This window comes from Phallusia mammillata, chromosome 7 (genome assembly GCF_965637545.1).
Source record: "Phallusia mammillata chromosome 7, kaPhaMamm4.hap1.1, whole genome shotgun sequence".
In the NCBI taxonomy this organism is placed as follows: Eukaryota; Metazoa; Chordata; class Ascidiacea; order Phlebobranchia; family Ascidiidae; genus Phallusia; species Phallusia mammillata.
This window is the reverse complement of record NC_137258.1, coordinates 10,040,255-10,048,006: the sequence shown is the minus strand read 5'-3', so window position 1 is coordinate 10,048,006 and position 7,752 is coordinate 10,040,255.

The following is a 7,752-nucleotide window of genomic DNA, read 5'->3' as shown; positions in this document are numbered from 1 at the left end:
ACATTCTACAACGCACTCCTCAACGAAAGCGAGAACACACGCCGAGGTCACTCCCCCGTGTTGTTTCAACAAATGCGAGCAAATCGTAGTATCCCGCATTTTACTGAATGCCTTTCTACGCCTGGGTCAACCGAGCAACAGCAAAAAAATCTTTGCGGTCGCTTCATGCTCGGTTAATAGCCGTTTAAATCTAAAAGCTCACACCGCCGATTGGAAAAAGATTAGGCCAAAATAACCTCGAAAAATCTCCACCTCATTTGTCAAACGTTTCGTTACTTGATCGAGTTTTCGCAATTGAGCTTATCGCGTTGCGCTGGATTGTTCAAAGCACTGCGTTATATGGTATGTCAGACTCCCCAAACTAAGCCCTATACCGAACACAAATATAAAGTGAATCAACAAACATGGGGGGTGGTGAAACTTTTGTACAAAAGCTCAAATACCCTCGCAATGTGAAGTATTTTTCCAAAACGTCACGTCTTTGAACAATCGGCGTCATGTCGACAAAGGAACCACAAAAGGTCAGCTAAATTCCAAGGGTTACCTTCGGCAAACAAAGTTAACTCTACACGATATGTTGACTGCTTTAAAAACTTTACCAACGTGGCTAAAAAGTCACGGAAGCTGTAACCGTCGAAATCGAATACACCCCTACGGACGTCAAACGGCGGGAAAGCCTAATAACATTTGCTCTGCTTACACTGGATATTCATATAGCTGGGCAAATCCTTCTGGTCTTTGTAATACTTCTTTCTTTTTGTAACCTTATTTGCCTGACCCTGTACAGTGCAAATTGTCCAAAACCCCGTTGCTGTCCTCGCCCTTAGCTCGCAGCTTGCTGGTCTAAGACATTTATGGATTGTTTCCCTCGACGAAACGAAGAAGAAAGAGAACAGCCCAAGGTGCATTATCCCTAATTACATAAATGCACGAAAATGGGTTTTGTCGCATTGATTTCTGACAGCCGAACGGCACTTGAGATAGAACACCAAATCAGGAGTAGGGTGGAAAGCATACATCAAACCAAAGCTTACAATCGTAAATGCAAGAAAATTTGATTTGCTGCTGCACCCTTACGCCACTTCACGCATTTGAATAGGGAAAGTTTGTCCACAAACTTGGAGCCTTTGTTGCGTTGGGTGCGCCACTTTCTCGCTTTTCAGTTCTCACGCCACCGAATTGGAAAATGTGGCAATATCCTGCTGTAGGAACATACATTCAAACCACAATTAAGAACTGCACAATATCTGGATTTATATTTATCTTTTTTGGACTTATTTACACCCATATGCATAATAGATTTTTGTTACACACGGCACATTAAACTTGATTAGACAGTAAATGTAAAATTGTAGTTTTTGCTTTTTAACTTATTGAGTTATTGGTGCAACTCTTTTTTTATAAGTGGGACATTTTTTAAACTGTAAATTGCTCATCAAAATGTATTTCCTCGCATAAAAGTGTTTGCTGTGTTTGTCGGTCCATGTGCTTTGTAGTGACACGCAGATTTACGCAAACCACTCAGCAAACACGAGATCGTTTCGATCAACCATGAAGTGTATTTAATCGCTGGTTCCAGGATAACACCTCTCAAAACCGCCTCACATTTTTTTGTCGTACGTGATTTTAAGGGTAGATTATAAAGGCCATTAAATTTTCGTTTTCCTTTAGATCAACAACGGAGAACGTTAACAGCCACCTTATGGGGGCATAAAGTGACATTTACTATGATTATAAACTATTTTAAAAGGTATTTTTATTGGACTTAAATACACATCTAAAAATGGAATCAAACTTGGTTTCAACTTTACGCTTTGAATTCGTCAAGAGAAATGTACAGACGATCATACCACACAGACTTGGCCCAACATGTCTACGTTTACTGTTATAGTTTGCAAAATGTTTCTCACTGGGGCTTCTGACTAACCCGCAAATGGGTTGGCTGCCTTAAGCAAATAACATTTTCGTCTCAGAGTCGCAAAGCACTCGAAAAGAGAGACCTTTTGAACTCATCAATCCGCAACTGTTGAAACCAACGCTTGCATGTTCGTTGCTATTCTGCTACACAAGATTGCTGTTGGCCAATAAGCGGTGGTGTCTTGCCAATCCTAAGCCAGTATTTCTAAACCAGAGCAAATATTTACTGAAAAAGTGCAATGACGGGTTCATATGGTTTGTTAAAGAAGAGCTGCATTATTTTTTACCATGTGACTGTTACTGACACACAGGTTTTTTTTAAGGTTTGGTTTGGGTGACCGCTAAGTAGTTTTAAGAGACCGCAAGTGTTTCATTTAAATACCAAAAAATAGCCATATTTGCTATTTTGGGAAACCGCTGGAGAAATTTTTAAACGCTTGATGTCAGTAATTAAATCATGCAGTGCGGAACAAGAAAAAAACAGGAAGTACAATGTTGTGAGTGAGACCAAGCGTCAACCCGGTCCAGTTTAGCCTACAATTAGCAACTTGTGGTAAGCATGCTTTTTTTTCTTGATTCAAGGAAGCTGCGCATGAATTTGAAAACTACTGAATGAGTAATAGCACAACAACAAAAGGAACATACTGTTTAGGTGCCTATAATGCCAAGAGTCAAGTGATTTCGACAAACAAACGCGTGACCTTTCATCGAACTTTGATTGCGCTTTGAAGGAAGCGGCGCTTTCCCCGCCCTGTTTGGAAATGAGATCAAGATCTGTGGGCTGGTAAACTGTCTATTTTTAGGCAAAGCAAGTGATTAATCTCGACGAAGAATTTAATGGAACGCAACAACTTTCTAATTTCGTGTAAAATTTGACAAATTAACAAACGTAACGGAATATATTTCCCATGAAAAACCATTCTACCTCACAACATCATTATGATAAGTCACTGTTTTTGGACGTTCTCGCTACTCTCGTTGATGTAGCAACACGTTGCCCTCGCCTTATTTTCCAAATTTCTGAAAAATACCCTGATATGGCTTAATCTCAAGCGCAACGCAAGTTTTGCTGTGACGTAGCCTACTTGGCGCTCAGGGAGAGTTTAGTTGATGACACGCGATGTTTCACGGGAAAGCAGGATAAAAAGAGAGGCACGTGTTCACTGGGTTGATTTAGGATCGCCACTAACGACCGATGCCATACTCAAAGATAAGAGTATCGCCGCGTGGAGCTTTAACAAACTGCTTGCGTAAGGAGAAACAGTGACGCGTAGGTTTTACTGTCACGCAGCGGTCGCTCGGCGGACCCAAAAGCGTGATTGATTGTCGCTGTAAAGCCCACGTAAATGTTTGTTTGTTCCTCCTCGTAGTTCGCCTCGTGTTAGAGTTTGCCGCTCGGAGGTCACTATGGAGGGTTAAAAAACACACACAAATCGCGATAAGGCGTTGTATCCGTGGGGACAAACTGCACAGAATGGGGAAGAATTGCGGATGTGCAAAGACAGGACGCGCCAAAGCGGCGGCTGTTGTATTTCATGAGGAAGAAGAACGGGAAGGTTGTTGACTTTAAAATTTTAACACAACAAACAGTTTCTCTGAACATTTACCATATTCCTGAAGAAATGTGTTTGAATTAAGAAAAAAAAATTGCCATTTTAGAAAAAAAGGAAATAGGCTTAACACAAATTTCGCTCGATTAAACAAAATAACTACCAGCTAATAAAACTGCTCACTTTTTTAACAATGCTATTCGACCTTTTTAAATATGCCTGGCTGTTTTATCCGCGGGAACGAAATCTTCTCAAACAACTCGATAAACAAAGCCGCAGCCCACTTTAGCGTAAAATAACCAAACTACACTCGTAATGTGTAGCGAAGCAGAATAGAGAAAAGATATTTGTCATTTGAAACATTTGTCAAACGACCCTGTTGCAACTAGCGCCAATTCCCACAGCGCCTTGAACGCACATAAACACGAACAAACGTCTTGAGGTTTCATGCACCACTGGATGTTGCATCACGTTTATTTGAAAAGAACATGTATTGTATCATAATCAATCAAAATTACAGACAAAAACGAAATAAGAAATTTTTATGACAAATATTTAAAGCAAATAAAAATTAAACCTGGAAATGGAAATTAAACCCTAAACCTTGCGATATCATCCATCTCCTTTATGAAAAATTCAGCAAGGTTGGTTACCTTATTAAATTTCTCATGTAAAATCACATTTAACCTTAAGACGCTGACTTTAATTTGAATAATCTGAATAGAATTTTAAAATAATTGGTAGCGCATCGATCTATGTGCCCTTTGATCTGCATAATTTGGACTCCAATACGTATCTGGTGCTGGAGCTGTTACTTAGTGCTGTAAGTGATGTACCATAACGTTTGGAGTGGTCAAGCGATGCGCAAAACGTGTAAAACTTGTCATAACATTTGTGTAGTTGCGCAAGCATGCTATATGATACAATGATACTTTAAGTGGTCAATTGCAACTGAAAGAAACATGCCCTATTTGTAGGTACTACGTACATAAGACTTTGTATGGTTTATCTTCTAGCTTGTATGTAAACAACTTGCGCATGCCAGCGGAAAAAGCTGCGCTTCGACAAGCTAGCCTCGATACAACAACTTAGTGTAGAGATGTCGTATAACAGGTGCACGACATGCCACACACGGAGTAGGCATGCGCACAGCACGAGGCATTTACAAACTACAAGTATTTAAAGTAAATCATTTTCAAAATCTTCCATGTGTTCCACGTACGAGTAAATGTGCTCGACCCAGTGCGCGATTGTGACAGTAACACGTTTATGACTAATGTCTCATCTCAATGGTTCTAAGACGATCTGGGGCTGGCTCACTGAAGCCTTAATCCTCATCTGTTATCTTAAAACCAATCAATTGTTTAAAATTATATTAGAAACGTATAAACTTTTCCAGTTAGCCAAGTTGCAAAATTATTAATTTTCTCTGATTCAATTACATACAGCATCACATCACCAACTGAATTTGTATAAATAACACAAAACACCGATTTCTTCATAATTCCTCTCATGGCTTATTACGTAAAAAAACGACATGCTTGATTACAAACCTTATTTGGTAAGTATTGTTTTTCACAGAAAGTTAGTTTTCATAATGCAACAAACTTTCAAGGCCGTATCACATGTACATACCAACATTTATTATAATCACATAAATTATTGAGGTTTTTGACATCTTAGTGTGAACGAAAACCAAAATCAGTAAACAGCATCCACTATGGCGTGCATGCATTTATGGATTTAAGAAAACATACGGCTTCCATGGATCTTACTTGTTCTTCACTTTTATCGTCGAATCTCACGACTCAGTTGTTTACCTAAGTTTCTTTCTATGCAAACTCATGAAACAGGAAACCTCAGAAGGAAACCCGTTGCTAAGTAACGCTATGAAACCGTTTGGATCACTAAACTAACCAGGTTGTGTGTCATAAAAGCGCCAGTTTTCTATGTGCTCCGCCTGATTCGTCTCCATAAAACTTTCCTGGAGCGCACAGGCGAACGAATCAAGCAGTATGGAGGAGACCACACACTGTGCAAAGGGCAGGTGTTCTGTCGGTAAGTTGATGGGGGCCGTACTAATTTTAACCTGGCCAATCAACGCCGCCTCACCTAAGCCGTTCTAATTCGTTAAACGTCAATCGTTGACTGGGTGCAGACCAGCTACTGCAGCAACGTGCAAAACAGTGTTGGCTGTAGCCTGTAAGCAACAGAAGCGCAATTATCCGTGTTTCTTAAACCGATTGTATAAGAAATAATATTACTCAACCTAAAAAGTATGTAAAATGATTTACAACTTCTTCACCTTTTAGCTTTGGACAAGGCAATAGTCCACAAATGCTATACTTTATTCGTCACATCACTGCGATACTAAGCCTATCAACATACACAACACAGTACCACACTTTCAAAACTAGAAAATCTTTGTTTCTTTGCAGTTAAGATTTACGCGTCGAACCTTCTGAACAACTATTGATGGCGTAAGACAACTGGGCTATTGGTAGCCAACCCAAACCAGTAACAAAGGGCGGAAGCCGTGGATGCCAATACAGCGCGAATGGCTTACTTAGATGAACGTGCCTGTTGACTGTTAAGCGGGATTGCAGGGCGAAGCATAGAGCGGCTTGTGGATGAATAGGCACGCACTTAGCATTCCTTACCATGTACATTACAACTTTCAACAGGTCGTAAACAACAATAAACAGTAAATCATTGCTGTATATACAATAGAGGTCTGATTCTATGATTTGCAGTCTTCCGTTTGGCACCATGTGGCTGTTGATTCATACAAAAATGACCAATAAGTTTTTCTCAATACTTGTGTGCATGATTAATGGCCAACACCTTTCGTGTTGAGTCTATTTTTGGCTCGATCAATATTCTAATTGTTTGTTTCCACATTGTGAAAGCAATTGACCTTTAGGTATCTTGGTCACTTCCGCTAAATTCTGTTGCGTGCTAATTTGAATGCATGAACTTCGATAATAAAAACCTCTTCAAAACACTCTACTGCTACAGCCAAACACCAATTTATGCTGCAGTACGTTTCCACTGTTGCAAAATGCTTCCTAACCATTCGTCAAGCAAGAAACACATTAAAGCTGCAACTAACCTTTTTAGCTCGCATTTTGCGGTTTGGTTTCACAGCCTAATGTCCACAACCTATATGTTATATACAGCGGCGCTATTTTGCGTGAGAAATGTTTATAATACGCGCAGCCTGACTTGTGCAAGTGAACACGTGAATGAAGGATTATATGCTAGTAGAGTGAAGGGGATATCCGGTGATGCTCGAATTGGAGATTAGGGCTGTTAGTGGCCATCGTTGACTCACTGAAGTGATTGTAAACAAAACGGACAAACATGGACAAAACCAGCTGACCAGCACTGGACAACTGCTAAACACATAAAGTGCATTGCTAGTTGTTATTTCGACTGAGTTTTGTTTTAAGTTAATGCGTCAATAGGCCCGCTTTAAAAAAGCCGAATGTGGATAAAGTGTTGCTGTAGTGCTGCAAAATACTTCAAACAAATGTAACTTCAACACTAAAAAATTTAACTAAATCCAACTAATGTTTACAATTCTTCTTCAAACATACTCTGAAAACTTCATAGTTTAATTCAATCCAAACTCAGAATGTGACGCACAATTTCTAAGTGCCCCTGAACAAACTTCATTTGGTGCAGCAAATGTTTCAAAAAATGTTTCTGCCTGTAAACGAATAGATAATCTAAACCAGCAATCGTTCCTGCAAATATCTTCGCCTTACTGAACATCTGAGATCTGGCCATGTTCACATGACTATATCAACTGCAGCTCTAACTTTGTTGCCCTCTTGCGCCTATTTTTTCACTTCAAATGACCGTGCCACACGCATAGATCGCTCAGCACATTGCTTTTCTGTGTTTTGAAGTTGTAAATTTTTAGTATGTGTGTATTCTAATTTGTAGTAGTGAGTATGTTATACGACCCTACCTGCGTAAAATCGTACTTGCATTAAATCGAGTCTAAGGACTTAAAAAGTGTTTAGACAGTTTACAAAAATTAAACGGTTAACGATTATCAACGACAATTAATATCTCCATGTAAATGTAGAATATTGACTTTGTTCTATTAACCACATGCTAGTTGGTCTGTGTTTAGGTACTTACATTCCCACTAACAATTGGGTCAAAATTCGTATTAATATTACGCAGTTTCATCAACCAATGTAACCTATGTATTCTTGATTCCATAGGGATGATTGTAATATTGTTTCATTATTCGAAGTTTCGTAAGTCACCC